We start from the raw sequence: 19253 nt of genomic DNA on the forward strand, positions 1-19253 counted from the left end.
CAGGGATCCCGAACCTACAGTCTTTGACGCTGAATTGTGACTTTTCTAGCACTAGCAAAATAACAAAAGTTGAGATGACAAAGACCCCTTATGGATCAGGATTCCTTATGACAAACCCCTGAGAGCAGCACAGTCAGAAGGAAGACAATGAGACGCCAGTTGCAAATCTAGGTTGTTACCTGTGTTTCTGACCAACCGGCTTATTGGACCTGCAACCTAGTTGGCAGTCCACCAGATGGGTGCCACTACATGCATCCTCTAGTTGGCAGAGACTAGAGAGGATAGTCTCATTGGTCATGAAGCCAAACTCTCAAGAGAGAGAACAAGGTGACAGAAACAAAACAATGACCATCTCTGGGAGAGAAAGGATCAGTAGAAAATGAGTACTCATAATAAACTTTGACCAGAGTCTCTATATCTAAGGAACTACTTCCACAAGTATTTTCTTCTGATAATCTAAATTTAAACAAAGAAAAGGACTCTCACCACTCTCAATTCCATCAGACCTTGAAGGCTGAGATCCAAAAGACTAACATGGTAAAAATTTTTAACTTGTGCTGGCGTTTGTCGGAGGTCATAGGATTTCTCAGTTGCAGCGGCCATCAAGTGAGCAGTGTCCTGCCAGTGAAATTTGTCCCCTCATGGGTACCCTCCGTAGGGGCAGAACATTTTTGCTTTCTTCCCTTCTAGGTTCTTTGGTCTAATAATTAATTTTTTTAAATATTTTCTTTATTTACTCAAGAGACAGAGAGAACAAGCAGGGGGAGGCAGAGGGAGAAGCAAACTCGCCTCTGAGCAGGGACATCTTTGGCTAAATACACAAGAAGATGTCGGGGGTAGAGAGCCAGTTATGAGAAATTACCAGGAAAAGCACAGTACACAAAGGTAAGCTTCTTATACATATTTAAGTTGTTGTCTTCTCCACTGATAAGTTTCTAAAGATTTAGAGGTATCCCCATATGCTCAGTATAAATAGATTTACCTTATATATGTGTAGATGTTCTCTTACAAAGACTGACTTCTATTTGATTTTCAGAGCTTTGCCTGCGTTTGCAGTTTCTTAAAAATAAATAACCAGCCTAAAGTCATCTTTATGCTAAAGACACATTGTAGGATGGCAAGTTCTGCTTCCCTATCTTGCCAACCTAGTAATATCACTGTTGAGACTTTCCTGGAAACTGTACCCTATGACTGGCACTTAAATCTTAAATAGGCACCTTTTCTCACACTCCTGCCAAAGGCAACTTAGAAGAGAATAGGTCTAAGCACTGGGGCTCAATTCACAAAGCAGGAACAGGAGTCTGCCTAAACAGCATCATCGACAGCAATAAATATGTGCACATGCACACATAACGAACATACGCACTTAGGTACTTGATTGGCATTTATCCCTGGTTTTCCTCCTGTGTTGTTTTGATGATAAAAGTACTAATGACGTCTAAGACCTCATTTTGATTGCTGTTTTAACAGAGTTGCTTTGTGGAAACTGTATATATGCTCATATATATTTATACAACATACATCAACACACACACATATATATATATTTGAGGTATGTTCTGTTCTGCTATGTAGCAGTTTAATCAAAAATCATCTTGGAGAAGGAGAGGAAAGAATGTGTATACACTGGTACAACTGGTCACCTCTTTTTTTTTTTTTTTAAGATTTTTATTTATTTATTCATGGGAGACACCGAGAGAGAGAGAGGCAGAGATATAGGCAGAGGGAGAAGCAGGCTACATGTGGGAAGCCCAATGTGGGATTTGAGGATCACGCCCTGAGCCAAAAGCAGATGCTAAACCACTGAGCCACCCAGACATCCCAACTGGTCACCTCTTTAAAATTTGGTATATGTGCCCAGAATCAAGATATCAAAACCCCCTGAGTGGCTACAGCCAGGCCTGATTTCTAAGTAAAAACAGAGTTCCAACTTTCTGACTCCCTCCTCCTTCTAATTACCACTGCATTACACTTATTTTCTCAACACATGCACATGTTACACTAGGGCATATGTTCACAGAAACATCCCTCCTCACTATAATTCATGTTAGATCTCTTTCCTTACTATACTGGATTGGATTATCTTATAAATATTCATTGATTAGTTTGAATAAGGCTTAATAAATGTTTTCCTTGCCTACTTCTAGAAGTAGACACTTGGCTTTCAATTTTAAAGTATAAAACATTTTCTTGGAGAAATGTACAAAAATGCAAATTCTGGGTTTCAATGCCACTTTTCCTATCGCAGAGATTTTTTTTTTTTTATTTTGTAGCTATGGAATAAAGGAAGCATATTTCTTCTAAACAGTAAGAATAATAAATTTGGATAAACAATGGTTTAGTAACCCTAAGTTGGGATAGAGAGTCTTATAATCATTGTTGGGCCTGTCTTAGGATCTGTATTCACAGATTATAGAAGAAAGCGAAGAGAACAAAACTTTAAAATAGTCACTTCTAAAGATTCCAAAGGAAAAATTGCCCTAAACCAATTTATAAGGTAATTGCCAACACCTCTTGCACACCCAAAGCTCTACCACTGGCAATAAGATGGAGTTCTATTTTAGAATCTATTTCTTTGTACTCCTCATTGAAGGTGATGTGAATTCTAAGATTGTATGGGGAAGGTTAGAGACAGGAATGAGCCAAATGTTCTTTATTCTGAAGAAATCAAACCCAAGTGGTTTTACATAGTAGCTTACATAGAAATAGTTTTATAGGGGCACTTGGGTGGCATAGTTGGTTAAGCATCTGCCTTCTGTTCCAAGGTCCTGGGATTGAGCCCCACATTGGGCTCCCAGCTCAGTGGGGAGTCTGCTTGTCCCTCTTCCTCTGACTCCTCCCCACAGCTCATGCTCTCTCAAATAAATAAAATATTTTTAAAAAGAGAAATAGTTTTAGATGGAAATATTGTCTATCATACACAATTATTTTGGTATTCTGCAGTAATAGTTAATTATTTAATATAAATGCTTACCATGGAATTTGATAAAAATTACTACATGACATTTTAATTTGAAGATCCATTTCCCATAAAAATATATTAAAAACTCAAGAGATATTTTATTTTATTTTGAGATATTTAAATCATACCAAATTTTAAGCAAATTTTTAAAATTGTGAATGCCAAATTTATGTATTTAGGGTATTGCAATTTAACTTTTAATTAATATATTCAGTCTACATAGTAATCTATACATTCTTCATGAAAACTTACATATGCTATATCAACTCTCCAAAAATGTCTCTAAATTACTACCACTTATCAAAATAATTTGACAAGCTATCTTTGTTAAAGAAATGTTTCCATGTCTGCTTTAAGTGTAATAGGAACATACTCTCGTCTTTAGGAAAAATAGTCTAAGAATACATTTTATAAAAATAAATCTTCACAGAGACATTAAAAAAATGAAAATAGTTTTAAAATGTTTGCCATTTGTTCTTGAGATGAAAGCTACATAAACTTTCTCATACTGAGTGAAGATAATCACACAATAGCATTAACATTTTAGAAATTCTTACATAAGAAAGCAAAACATGACTTTTGTAACATTAAGAAACCTACTGATAGCAGTTTATCAAGTACTGACCAATAAACTATTCATTTTTCATTTTAGGCTTATTTTTTAAAAGATTTTATTTATTCATTTATGAGAAACACACACACACACACACACACACACACAGAGAGGCAGAGACACAGGCAGAGGGAGAAGCAGGCTCCACGCAAGGGAGCCCAATGCCGGAATCGATCCTGGGTCTCCAGGGTCAGGCCCTGGGCCAAAGGTAGGCGTTAAACCGCTGAGCCACCCAGGGATCCCTCATTTTGTTTTTTAATTCTTGTCACATTGGGATGATGAAATACATTATTCTAATTTTACAATGAAAACATGAGACTCAGCAAGGTTACATACACAACCTGTGTGTGTTAATATGCACAGAGAACATACATTTGAAAAAGCCAAATTTTACTGTGAAATCTTATTTCCCCCTAAGACTGAGTACTTGACAATAGTTTCATCTTCCCTTAATCATGTACATTTTCTTCTATATTATGGTAAATTATTAAAGTTATATAATTTTATTGAATTCTTTCCATAAATTTCCCACAAGTAATTTCTCTAAAAATAAATATTTATGCAAACTGAGTTAATATATAATATAAAATTAGAAAGAAAGACAAGTAATTTCATAATACAAATTTATAAAACACATACTTCACTATTCAGGCAAGATCATAGAAATAAAAGTTGATGTCTTTCAAGTAAATAGCAAATTTTTTTCTTCTTAACTAATTATTAGAGGTAACTGTTATTTAACTAATTATTATTATTTAACTAATTATTTACTTAGAATTCTAAAAGAAATATTCTAATCACTTGAGTATAGATGTTCTTATGTTTTTATTCCTTTGGAAGCTTGTACATATTTCAAATCAATTAAAATGTAGTTTGTAGTAAATATACCTGAAAGATAAATACCCTATATTTTATGATTTCCCATGATTATAAAAATAAGTCAAGGGATTCTATTATTTCCCAGTTATGGAAATACTAAAAAAAATAATTATAATCTTTTGCCTCTTATTTTTTGCTTTTTTATTCTTTGATTGGTTTAGTCTTCTTCCCAACTTTAAATTTTTAAAAAAATTTCCTAGGGAAAAAAAGAATTTCCTAGGAAGTTGGAAATATTAAAATAAACACCCATGGGGATCCCTGGGTGGCTCAGTGGTTTAGTGCCTGCCTTCGGCCTAAGGCGTGATCCTGGGGTCCTGGGATTGAGTCCCACATTGGACTCCTCGCATGGAGCCTGCTTCTCCCTCTACCTGTGTCTCTGCCTCTCTCTCTCTCTCTCTCTCTCTCTCTCTCTGTGTGTCTCTCATGAATAAATACATAAAATATTTACAAAATAAGCACCCACATGTATACTCTTCTCTTGAGAAACCGGCTCTTAATGTTGACCACATTAATCTATCTTTCTTTCTTTCTTTCTTTCTTTCTTTCTTTCTTTCTTTCTCTTTCTTTCTTTCTTTCTTTCTTTCTTTCTTTCTTTCTTTCTTTCTTTCTTTCTTCTTCTTTCTTTCTTTTCTCTTTCTTCTTTCTTTCTTTCTTTGTTTCTTTCTTCCTTTCTTTCTTCTTTCTTTTCTTCTTTCTTCTTTCTGTTTACCTCTAGTTATAGATATATATTTCTTTTTGCTTGAATCATTTGAAATTAAACTATAAACGGGATGATGAACATGGTAACATAAGAAGATCCTGAGCTCCCCTCATCCCACAGACACACTAAGATAACAGTTCTATCTATACAGTTACCTCTAAAAATGACCTGAAAACAGAACTTCCACAATTGATCCTAGAGAGGAAACCACATTGAAAAGGATAAGTGGGGCAGAGACTTGGTTGGGAACCAAACCGCTGGTGGGACTAACCACAGATGAGAGGGCTATCATAAGCACTGTGAAGCAAGAAGATTTACGATCCCACACCAGCCACCTCCAGCACTGGGCACCTGCACTGGGAAGATGAGTCCCCATATATTTGGCCTTGAAAACTTATTTTACAAATCAGTGGGCTTAAAGGTGGGACAGGTAGAGGGCAATAGAAAACTAAGTCCCTGCTTTGAGGAGCCAGTATAAGAACCCCACCCAAGATACAGTATGAATACAGTAGTTTAAAAAGTACTTGGGTCTATAAAGGAGATTTATTGGCTAATTTCATATCATGTGCTGGAGGGGCAGGGATATTCAGAAGATTTCTCAGGAAGCAAAAGTGCTGGTGGGTGCTATTTCTCTTCCTCTTCACCAGCCTAGATGGATGCCTGCAGGAGCCAGCACTAACCCTCTATACCTACTCTGTAAGTATTGTGTTCTCCTGTGGACCTACAACATCCACCTCCACCTCACCCCCACCTCAGCAGGTGTCCCTCCAAAGTTGTTCCTGTTTTGGCACACCCTGGAGGAACTGGAGTCACTGCAGTCACTGCTGTTCTGGGGTCGTGGTGAACTAACCTCACACAATAGTGTACCCAGAGATCCAGCAGCGCAGCCTCTCAGGTGACTGTGCAAAAAGCAGGCCATGCCTTGTTGTATACCTGAACTATGACAAAGAGACTAATTGAAAACCTCTACTTTTGTCCACCCATGAGAGCCTCTTAGCCACACTGGAGCAGGCCCTGCCTTTTGGTGCTCCAGCAGCTGGGGCACGAGGCTAAGTGCAGATACATGCATTGACCCCACAAACAAACCGCAGCAGCTTCAGGTGTCTCAACAAAGTGAGAACCAAACTCTGACCAGTGTGTGCCCTCAGCAGGCAGAGCAGCTCACTGGGCTGAAGGGAATCATCACTGTCATAATAGTAGGACACATGCAACCCACACAGGAGATAAGCCTGGAATGTCTGATTCTAGAGACCAAGGGAGATTGTGCTACAGGACACCACAGAAAGTCTTTTGCAAATGGTCATGATTTTCAACACCATGATTTTCAACACCAGGAGCTGACTTACCTTATATATAGAGACAAACAGAATTAAAATCATCAGACAAAGGAATATGTCCCAAATGAAAGAACAAGACAAAAATCAGAGTAAAAACTAAATAAAGCAGACATAAGCAATGTATTTGATAAAGAATCCAAGTTAATGCTCATAGGATGGATACTCATTGGAATAGAAAAAAAAAAAAAACAGTGGATAAACTCAAAACTTCAAGAATGATTTTAAAAGTATTAAAAAGAACTACTTAGAGCTGAAACAGTCAGTAACTGGAATAAAAATGCAGTAGAGTGAATCAACAGCAGAGTATAGGACAGATCAATGATTTTAAAAGGGTAATAGGAAGCAATCAAGCTGAACAGCAAATAAAGAGAACAGATTAAGGGAAATTAGTGACATTATCAATCATACTAAATTCACATTATTGGGGTTCCAGAAAGAGAGAAAGGTACAAGAAGGAGAAACAGTACCTGGAAACTTCCATAACCTGAGGAGGGAAAGAGACATCTAGGTCCAGGAAGCAAAGAGAGACCTAACAAGGTCAACTAAACAAGTCCACATAAGGAAACATAATGACAAAGAGCAATGATAGAGAATTTCAAAAGCAGCAAAAGAAAACAGTTACATATAAGGGAAACCCCCAAAGGCTATCAGCTGATTTTGCAGAAACTTTACAGGCCAGAAGAAAATGGAATGATATATTCAAAGTACTTAAAGGGGAAAATGGTATGATATATTCAAAGTACTTAAATGATATATTCAAAGTACTTAAATGATATATTCAAAGTACTTAAAGTCCTATGACCAAGAATACTCTATCTGACAAAATTATCATTCAGAATAGAAAAAGCAATGAGTTTCCCAGACAAACTGAAGTTAAGAGTCCATCATCACTAAACCAGTCTTATAAGGGATGTTAAAGGGAATCCTTTAAGTGGAAAACTATAACTAGTGGACAATCATGAAAAGAAAAAGTTTCATAGGTAAAAGAAAACATATAGTAAATGTGGTAGATTAATCACTTATAAAGACAATGTGGATATTTAAACACAAAGGTAGTAAACTCCATTATATTAGGAAAATTAGTCAAGGGATACAAAAACATCTAAAATATGACATATACATAAAATGTAGAGGGAATAGTAAAAATTTAATATTTTTAGAATGTTTTTGAACTTAAATGACCATTAACATAATAGACTCTATATACATAAGATGTTATATATAAATAAAATGGTAACCACAAATTCCAAAACTAAAATAGGTAAAGAAAAAGGATTCTAGGCACTCCATTAAAGAAAGCCATTAAGACAGAAGGGAAGAGAGCAAGAGAGAAAGGAACAGACAAGAACTGCAAAAACAACTACAAAACAACAAAATGGCAGTAAGTACATAGTCCTTAATAATTACTTTAAATGCAAGTGAACTTAACGCTCCAATTAAAAGACATAGGGTGACTGAATGGATTAAAAAACAAAAACAAACAAAAACAAGAGCCATCTATATGGTGCCTAGAAGAAACTCACTTTAGACCTAAAGACACAGTGCAAGTAAAAGGATGAAAAAGCAGACCATAAAATTACAAGTGGAAAAAAAGTCAGGGGAGCAATACTGAAATCGGACAAAATAGACTTTAACAAGAGCCAAAGAAGGGGACTACATACCATAAAGGGATCAATCCAACAAAAGGATGTAACAATTGTAAATATCTATGCACCCAACATAGAAGCAACTAAGCTCTTAAGCACATAAGCAATTATTAACAGACACAATGGGAGAAATTGATAGTAATACAATAATACTAGGGGCCTTTAGCTCCCACTTATATTAATGAATAGACTATCCAGATAAAAACATCAATAAGGAAACTGTCTTTGAACAACACATTATACTACATGGACTTAACAGATATGCATAGAACATTCCACCCCAAAACAGAAGAATACACTTTCTTTTCAAGTTCATATGGAACATTCTTCAGGATAAATCACAGGTAGGGCTACAAATCAAGTCTCAGTAAATTTAAGAAGATTGAAATTGCATCAAGCATCTTTTCTATCCACAATAGTACGAACTAAAACTCAGTGACAAGAACAACACTGGAAAAAATGCATATAGTGGATAACCAACATGCTGTCAGACAACCAATGAATCAACCAAGAAATCAAAGAAAACAAAAAAATACATGGAGACAAATGAAAATGAAAACACAATGGTCAAAAATCTTTGAGACAGAGCGAAAGCAGTTCTAAGAGGGAATTTTGTAGCAATATAGGCTTACCTCAAGTAACAAGAAAAATCTCAAACAATCTTTAAAGGAACTAAAAAAACAAAGAAAGATTAGTACAGTAAGAGAGATAAAAAAAAAAATACAAAAGATCATTGAAATCAAGAATTGGTTCCTTGGGGCAGCCCCAGTGGCTCAGTGGTTTAGCACTGCCTTCACCCCAGGGCATGATCCTGGAGACCGGGGATCAAGTCCCATGTTAGGCTCCCTGCATGGAGCCTGCTTCTGCCTCTGCCTGTGTCTCTGCCTCTCTCTCTCTGTGTGTCTCTCATGAATGAATAAATAAAATCTTTAAAAATGAAGAGTTGGTTCGTTGAAGATATAAAAAAATTGATAAACCTTTAGATAAACAAATAAAGGACTCAATATTAAAAATGAAGAAAGAATAACTTACATCAAAATACAATGGATTATAAAGAATTTTATGAATAATTATATGCCATATATTGGACAGCCTGTGTTTCATTCCATGAAACACACTATCTTCATTAATTAAGTTAGAAAGAATGATAAAATTTGAATAGACTAATTACTAGTAACAGAATTAAATCAGTAATAAACTCCCAGAAATCCAGGAAAGGATGTGTTTTCTGGTGAATTCTACCAAATATGTAAAGAAGACTTAATACATATTCTTCTTACACTATTCCCCCAAAATTAAGAAGGGTGCCTGGCTGGATCAGTCAGTGGAGCATGCAACTCTTCATCTCAAGGTTGCAAGTTTGAGCCTCACATGGGTAGTAGAGAATAAATACTTTAGGATATAAAAATAAAAACTATATAAGAGGAAGGATAACTTCCAAATGCGTTCTATAAGACCAGTATTATTCTGATACCAAGACCAAAGCTTCTACAGGCATATATCTGATGAACATAGATGCAAAAATACTCAACAAAAATAATAGCAAACTGTATTCAACAATACATTAAAAAGTAATCACCATGACCAAGTAAGATTTATTCCAGGGCTGCAAGTGTGGTTCTATATTCGCAAATCAATTAATGTGATACGTCAAATTAACAGAAAGGATAAAAAAAACAATCATCTCAAAAGATAAATTTGTTAACAAAATGTTTATATGTATCAAATGAACAAATATATTCAAATGTATCTATTTATGATAACACTCAACAAAGTGTTGAGTGAACAAATTCACTCAACAAAGTGAATTTAAAGGAAACATGATTTCAACACAATAAAGGCCATATATGGGGATGCCTGGGTTGGTTGAGCATCTGACTCTTGATTTCAGCTCAAGTCATGATCTCAGGGTCCTGAGATCAAGCCTCACATCAGGTTCCATGCTCAGTGAGGAATCTGCTTGAGATTCTGTGTCTCTCCCTCTTCTCTTCCCTCTCCCTTTCCCCTCGTTCACTCTATCTCAAATCAATCAATCTTTTTTTTTTTTCAATCTTTAAATAAATAAGTATTAAGTAAGTCAGTAAAGGTCGTATATGAAAGCCCATAGCTAACATCATACTCTGGTAAAAAAAAAAAAAAAAAAAAGAAAGAATAAGATCAGGAATAAAACAAAGATGTCTACTCTTCCCACTTTTATTCAATAAAAACACTGGAAGTTGTAGCCACAGGAATCAGAAAACAATACAAAAGAAAAGGCATCCAAATTAATAAGGAAGAAGTAAAACTGTTACTATTTGCAGATGACATGATACTATATGCAGAAAACTCCACCAAAACACTATTGGAACTGATACATACATTTGGTAAAGTTGCAGGGTAGAAAATCACTCTATGAGAATCTGTTGCATTTTTATACAGTAACAATGAAGTAGCAGAAAGAGAAATTAAGAAAATACCATTTACAGCCACCTCAAAAAGAATAAAGTACCTAAGAATAAATTTAATCAAAGAGGTCAAAGACCTAAAGTCTGAAAACTATGACATTGATGAAATAAACTGAAGAGGACAACAAATAAATGGAAAGATATACCATGCTCATAGATTAGAAAAAAAAAACAAAAACCTAATATTGTTAAAATGTCTGCAGTACCCAAAGGAATCTATAAATCCAATACAACCCCTATCATAATACCAATAGAATTTTGCACAGAACTAGAAGAATCCTAAAATTTGTATGGAACATACAAAACACCTCGAATAGCTAATGCAATCTTTAAAAAGGAGAACAGAGCTGCAGGCATCCATTCCAGGCTTCAAGTTATACTCCAAAGTTATGGTAATCAAGAAAGGATGGTATTGGCACAAAATAGACACACAAAAAATCAGTGGAACATGATAGCAAGCCTATAAATAAAGCTGCACCTAAATGGTCAATTAATCTGCAACGTGAGCAGCAAGATTATACCATAAGGAAAAGACAGTCTGGTGCTAGAGAAAACTAGACAGCTATATGCAAGAGAAGGAGAATGAGAGTGGACTGCTCTCTTACACCACACACAAAAATAAATTCAAAATTGATGAAACACCCACATGTGAGACCTGAAACCAGTAGACTGCTGTATGGAAACATAATGATCTTTTGGACATCAGCCTTAGCGACATATTTGTGGATACATCTCCTCAAGCAAGGGAAAATATACAGAAGCAAAACGGATTTTCACAATAAAGGAAACATCAGTGAAACAAAAAGTCAACCTACTGAATGAGAATGGATGTTTGCAGATGATTTATCCAATAAGGGGTCGATATCCAAAATACATAATAAAGGATTTATACAACTCAACCCAAACAAACAAGCAAACCAATTTCATTTAAAAATGGGCAGAGGGCCTAAACAGGCATTTTTAAAGGACTACGTATAACCAAGACATGTAAAAAGATGTTCACTATCACTAAGCATCAGGAAAATGCAAATGAAAATCACAATGAGATATCCCATTACACCTGTCAGAATGGGTAGTATCAGAAAAACTAATAACAAGCATTGGCAAAAATGTGGAGAAAAAGGAACCCTTATGCACTGTTGGTGGGCATGCACATTGGTGCAACTACTTCAGAATACAATGTGGAAGGTTCTCGAAAAAGAAAAATGGAATTACCATATGGTCCAGTAATTCCACTACTGGATGCTGACCCAAAGAAAACAAAAACAAATTCAAAACTGTATATGCTATGTTTATTGAGATCTTGCCATTTGCAAGATGATAGGTCAAGAAGGTACTATGTGAAATTAGGGAAAGCAAGAGAGTGTATGATTTTATTTAAATATGGAATTTAAAAACCAACAACAAGAAAAAAAAACAGTTTCAAATATGGAGATCAAATTTGTGGTTGCCTGAGGGGACATTGTGAAGGGGGTGGCAAAATAAAGGCCATTAAGAGGTACAAACTTCCAATTATAAAATAAATAGGTCACGGATTTGCAAAGTACAGTACAGGGAATACAGCCAATAATATGTTAATAATGCTGCTTGGTGATTGATGGTGACTAAGCTCATTGTGGCAAGCACTGAGTAATGTATAGAATCCTCAAATCGATACACTGTACATCTGAAACTAATATAATACCGTATGCTAATTATACTTTAATTAAAAAAATTAGAATAGCTGTCAGAAGAAAATGAAATGATAGTGGGATCAAAGGAAATGAGTAAGTTAATTAAAAAGAAAAAAATTTAAACACTATGATGTTACTCTTAGTTACTGTAGTATATATTTTTTTAAAAAAGTTCATTCCTCTCCTTAGCTATGATACACTAAAGGACTTTGATTAAAACAGTAAAATTAATAACATGATATTAATTTTTTTTCTATTGACTCAATAATATACTTTGTTATGCTTGTTTGTTTTCAAATCTGGCCAAGGACCATGCACTACATTTAACTGTAATTTTTCTTTTTTCTTCTTTGATCTCTTTAATCTCTTTTTAAAATTTCTCTTAATATTTTTATTTATTCCTTTAAAAATATAACTATTTTTATGTCCTTGCTTTTTTGTCTTTTTGGCCATTGATACCTTAAAGAACTCAGGTGTATGTGCATTTTTTAAAATATACCTCTTAATTTAAACAATTTTAAATATATTTTTTAAATTGAAGTAGAGTTAACATACAATATTATGTTTCAGATATGTAACACAGTAATGGATAATTATACACATTACAAAATGCTTTGATCAGTGTAGTTATCATTTGTCACCAATGTTATCATAATATACTTGACTAATTTCTCTATTCTTTATTTTTTAGCTCTGTGATTTATTTATTTTGTAATGGAAATTTGTTTCTCTTAATTCTCTTCACCTATTTGAATTTTCTTATTATCTCTTTATTCAGATTAAACATCATTTATTAAGAGTACTATGAAAATGATGTGTCCCTTTCAGTTCATTACCTTAGTAGGGCCATGAGGTCATTTTTGTAAGATTGTTGATATTAAATTCCATTACTCGATTTAAGGTAGTGTCCCCAGATTTCTTCATTGTAAAAATATTTTTTACAATATTAATAATCATATTACTAAATATGTAGTAACTAAGATCATTCATTATGTATAAGTGCATAATTCATGATTGGAAAATGTTAGTGTTTTTATTCTACCATTCTTTCTACTTATAATATGGATATTTTTACACGCAGAAGAGCCTTTTGTTCTCTGCACACTTGCACACTGTGTCACAGGGACTTAATGTTTATTTTATTCCATCTTGGTAGCATGGACAGGAACAGGGTCTGGACACCAGAGCTGGCCTGCTGCCTCAGTAAGCCCAGGCTTGTAGCCCATACCAGCCCCAGATGCCCTGGGACACTAAAAAAAATCTATCTATCTATCTATCTATCTATCTATCTATCTATCTATATTTATATATATATATAGTTTTTAAAAAGCAGCTAGAATATAAAGGAAGTAGCCCTAGAATCCTGCCAAATGGTGAGGGAGCAGCTGGAACTCTGCGGGAGGGGCTGGGGAGCACCATGGTTTATGTTCCTTCTCCACCTTGATAGCATGAATAGGAGCAAGTCTGGAAGCCCTAGCGGGCCCCACTTTAGTGAACTCTGGGTCCCTAACCCACACCAGTCCCAGTTGTCCCATAATAGGACCCCCTGCACAACACAAACCAGGATACCCCTGTTCAGTATTTACACCAGCCCCAGCTACCTCGCCACAGTGACGCAGGCTTAAAACAACTCAGAACACCCCAGGTCCTTATCACTGCAAATTCAGATGTCTTGGTAGGGCACCTCCAGTGCATAGCACGCTGACATCTCCCAGCTCCCACCTGCTTCAGCTCCAGCTGTCCCACCAGGGTAAATCCTGAGTGCCCCAGGAATCCCTGGTCCATATGCCTTGATCTCAGCCACCTCACCAGAGCAATCCCTGTGTGGAGCAACCTAGGACCCACTAGTCAGCACCCTGCCTCAAATCCAGCTGCCCCACCAAAGTATCCCTTTGATGATGCATTTCTGGGGACCTTGTCCCATGCTGTCCATAACTCCAACTGCTCTGCCAGGGCACTTCCTGCACTGGGAACCCTGAGACACCCCAGCCCCCAGCCACTGTAGTTTCACTGTCCTGCCAGGGTGCCCTCTAGGCATAGAGCTCTGTTCATAAAAGCCCAGATACCCCAACTTGTGCCCACTTCAGCTTCAGCTATGTGGATGGGATGCCCTCTGTGCAGAGTGTCCAGGGACTGCCATAGCCCATGCTCACTTCAGCTTTGGCTGTATTGCCACAGCACCATCTGTGCAAAGATCTCTGAGACCACCTAGGTTGCACTATTTCAGCTTTAGCTACTCTGACAGGATGTCTTCTGTGTAGACAGCCCAGAGATTGCCATGGTCCATGCCTGTTTCAAATTTAGCTGTATTTCCAGAGCACCCTCTATGCAAAGAGCCCTGGAAATCCCTGGTTTGTATCCATTTCAGCTTTAGCTGCCCTACCATGGTGGCCTCGGTGTGGAGATCTCCAGGACTATCCCCACCCATGTGCACTTCAGCTCTGGCCATCCCACCAGGATAGCTTCCAGTACAGAGTACCCCAGGACCCCCAGCCCATGCCAACCACAGCTCAAACCAGACAGCCAGTTATCAGGCACACACAGGCTACAAAGAAGGTGACCAGACACAAGATTACTCCTTCAAGTTTAGATGTTACTATTCTGCCTATTTCATAGAAACAGACACAAAAAGTCAAGCAAAATTAGGAGACAGAGCAAGATGCTCCTAATGAAAGAACAAGACAAAACGTCAGGGGGGAAAAGAACTAAATGAAACAGAGATAAACAATATGTCTGATAAAGACTTTAAACTAGTGATCATGAAGATGCTCATCAGACTAGAGAAAAGAAGGAGATGAATTTAGTGAGAACTTCAACAAGAGATAGAAAATATAAGTCACTAATCAGAGTTGAAGAGTACAATGAGTGAAATGAAAAATACACTATAGAGGGAATTGACCATAGATTAGACAATGCAGAAGAAATGGATCAAGGATCTGGAAGGCAGGGTGATAAGAAGCACCCAAGCTGTACAGCAAAAAGGACAATGCATTTTTTTTTTTTAAATGAGGATTGGTTAAAGGCTCCCTCGGGGAACCTCAAACAAACATTCACATTATAGGGGTCCCAGAAGGAAGAGAAAGAAAAATGGGCAAAAAACTTATTTAAAAAAAAAGAAGCTGAAAACTCTCCTAATCTGGTGAAGGAAACTGATATCCAGGTTCAGGTAGCACAGAGAATTACAAACAAGGTGAACTCAAGGAGGTCCACACCACACACATTAACATGTAAAAAGTTAAAGATAAAGAGTATTTTAGAGGCAGCAAAGGAAAGAAAAAAGAGAATAATGGAAACCCCATACAGCTATCAGCTGATTTTTCAGCAGAAACTTTGCAGGCCAGAAGAGAAAGGCATAATTTACTTAATGGTCTGGTAGGAAAAAAGAAAGACCTATAATAAAGAATACTCTACTGACAATGCTGTTACTCAGAACTGATCGATAAAAAGTTTCACAGACAGACAAGTGTTTATCACCTACAAATAGGCTTTATAAGAAATGTGAAAGGGACTTCTTTAAGGGAAAAAAAAGACTAATTAGAAGATAATTATGAATAAAAGCATATAAAATATGACAACATATACATAAATATATGTACATGGGAGTAAAAAAACAATTTCTTCTAGAATGTGCTTGAACTGAAGAGACTATCAATATAGATTGATATTTATTTAGGATGCTATAGGTGAGGCCCATGTTAACCAGTAGCCCCAAACCAGTAATAATTATACAAAAAGTAGAGAAAGAAAGCCAAACATAACACTTAAAGTCATCAAGGAAAAAAGAGAGAAAAAGAAGCAGAGAACTACAAAAACAACCAGAAAACATTAACAAAATGGTAATAAGTACATAACTATCAATAATTGCTTTAAATGTAAATGGTCTAATGTTCCAATCAAAAGACATGGGCAGCAGAATGGATTAATAAACAAGAACCATTTACATGCTGCCCACAAGAGGTTCATTTCAGACCCCAAACCACATACAGATGGAAAGTGAAAAGATAGGAGTTCTGAATATTCAATGTCATGAGCTTTTCTGTCAATCCCAATAGGAAGGGCTTGTTTTTCTGGTATTGAGACCAAAAAAAATGTAAATTATGTGGCACTTTTGTTTCCCTTCCCATGTTGGCACCCATCAACTTAATAGCTTGCTTGCTTGCCTTTTTCCAAGTGACCAAGGCAGCAACTCTCCATCCTGTTGTCTTCATAGGGGGACATAGTTTTCCTCTATATTTTCAACCATCTTCCAATCAATCTGCTCTCCTGGCTACACTGTGTGGATGATAACAGATGTTTGAGAGTGGAATCTGAGCTAAAATATGGAAAGGACTCCGTGCTTAGCTACAAGATACACAAACCTGTGCTATCAAATTGAAGAGGCAATTCATTACCCAGTAAAGAAAGAATTTTTGCCCTTATTCCTTTTTTTTTTTTTTTTTCTTTTCAGGGGAATCCACTAATGAGGAAACTACATGTTCAAAAACTTCTCACTTTCTTATTCAAGGAATCAGCTTGAAGCAAGGAAGGATAAAGAGATACCGGGGAAATGGAGGAAACAGGAACAGTAGAGAAAGAAGGAAAATTATTATTATTTTTTTAAGATCTTATTTATTTGAGAGAAAGAGACAGTGATAGCAACAGAGATAGCATGAGCAGGGAAGAAAGGAAGAAGCAGGCTCCCTCGGATGTGGGGCTCGATTTCTGAACCCTGGGATCATGACCTGAGCTGAAGGCAAACAACGAACTGACTGAGGCACCCACACACCCCAGAAGAAAAATTCTGATAAAGGGAAAATACCTTTAATTCTCATATTTTCTCTTTCATTTTTTTCAATTGTTTTTTCTGGCTCTTCAAATCATTTTTAATTTTCTCCTTAAGATGACATCCCCCAAAATATCATAATTACCAATAAATAATTTGGGATGAATTCTAAGAATCCCAGAAAACACATTAATTTATCCAAATTAAAATAACAGTTCTGGGGGACCTGGGTGGCTCAGTTAAGCATCTGCCTTTGGCTCAGGTCATAATCGCAGGATCCTGGGATCTAGCCCCAAATCAGGGCTCCCTGCTCGGAGTGGGGGTCTACTTCTCCCTTTGCCTCTCCTCCTCTTCATTCTCTCTCTTTCTCTCTCAAATCAATAAAATCTTAAAAAAAAAAAAAAAGAACTGTTCTTAGGCCATTAAGGAGTCAGATTCTCTTATATCCATTCAAAATTTGATAGAAAGGTCATAGCTTTTTAAGAGAAAGAGGTGACATTCTTGGATTTTCATGTTTTCCAATGATATGATCTTAATATTATTTTAGAATCTCTATCACCCTTATTCAAGAGTAAAATCTTGGATTTAGAGAGGGTGGTGGTATAGCTAATATTCCCCAAAAGTGGAGAGCAAGGAGGGAAACGTCTTTATAATTCATGGCCACTTACTGACGATTGTGTGGCTGTAGACCTTCAGCTGCTTTGGTCAGTTCAGGAACTTCCAGACATCCTGTCTTCATCACCAGAATTGTTGGGGAAATATAATTAAGCACAAAATCTTCTCTTGACCCAGAAAACCTCTGAATGAAGACAGAAGAGAGATAGAACAATTTCATTATTGAATAAGCATTAAACCAGAATGTGATGTGCATCACAAATACTTTGCTAAGAGACTGCGAAACCAGAAAGATAGCTCACCCTTTAATACAGCCAAGCTGACACGCAGCATTTTCATACACCTTCTCGAAATAAACAATAACCAGTCCTCAAGTAAGACGGGTGGGCAGCATTATTTGTAATGCAGTTTATCATAAATTCTCCTCCTAATTGCATGGTCTACCTGTGTTAACTGGCTTTATCCAAAGGAAAAATTAAATTTCTCATATCTTTCCCACCTGACGGAGCTTTGCAACTTGGAGAAGGTGCCACAAAAATGAGGCTCCTACTCTCCCACAGAAACAGGGAGAGAGGGGCCCTGTCCTTGTTGAGGATTACATTTCAAGGATATGGTTCCCTGCTTGTTGACTGTCGACAGAGACATTTCTGGGTCATAAATCTGGCAAGCAGCCTATTTAGCTTTTAAAAAGATTTGTAAATATTTCAAAGAGACATCTAAGAACTCACTATTACCAGTTGTCTAAAATAACAAAAGGCAGTCTCTTCCCTTATTGCCAATAGAGAGAATGACGCTTCTTATTTTTCATTTATATTTTGCTCTTACAATCTCAATAAACAGTACATCTACTTTCTACTTATTTGTTAGTTGGGATACGCCAACGGCCGTAGTAACTCCAAAATCTCAATGGTTTCACAGAACAGAGAAACATGCCTTATTCATGTAAGTCTAATATCATGAAAAGTGGATTTCTCTCTATACCATCCTTTGGGGTTCCTAGGTTTTTCTCCCTACTGACGCTTCCAACAAGTATTAGGCAGAAAGTAAGCAAAAAGAGACGAGGGTCTCTCAAGTTATTGTGGGAGGAGAGCACAGGCTATTTCATCTTCCATATGTTTCTGACATTTAAGCACATATTTTCTATGATATTAAATGTTATTTTATCTTCAAAACATGGTGCAAAAGAAGCCAGACAAAGAAGTCATCACTTTGTAGTGTTATTTATAGAAAGTCCATGACCTGACAACAATAATCCAGGCTAGTAGCATTTAAGGATGGCTGTGGGCCAGGGAATGGGCAAGAAGGAACTGAGATGAAGGAAATATCCCATACCTCCCTACCTTCCCCCCTCCCCTTATTTTTTTTGGATGAAAAACTAAACCTTATTTTAAAAAACAAACCATTAGGAAGATATATCACAGCCTTGAAACACCAAACACAGATTATATTATCATTTCAAGTAATAAGTTGGTGAAAAGACAATAAGGTCCTTATCAAAATGATAAAATGCTAGAGCTGGGACAGCAACACCCTTCACTTTGAAGACCTCAAGCAAAAGTGGTATTTGGTCATGGAGGAGTTGCCCCCTTTTGCTTTAAAGGAATCACAGCTCATCCCTGAGT

At 36.5% G+C, this 19253-nt stretch overlaps 1 long non-coding RNA gene across 1 annotated transcript in view; it reads right to left on the reverse strand.

The window, feature by feature from the left end:
- Positions 1-19253, reverse strand: part of LOC144305397 (uncharacterized) — a 97156-nt gene that overhangs the window by 10525 nt on the left and 67378 nt on the right. Inside the window, exon 5 of the long non-coding RNA XR_013372437.1 lies at positions 17685-17815. This is a non-coding gene — a long non-coding RNA (uncharacterized LOC144305397). The remainder of the gene's footprint in view (positions 1-17684; positions 17816-19253) is intronic.

Source organism: Canis aureus, chromosome 35, assembly GCF_053574225.1.
Source record: "Canis aureus isolate CA01 chromosome 35, VMU_Caureus_v.1.0, whole genome shotgun sequence".
Lineage (NCBI taxonomy): Eukaryota > Metazoa > Chordata > Mammalia > Carnivora > Canidae > Canis > Canis aureus.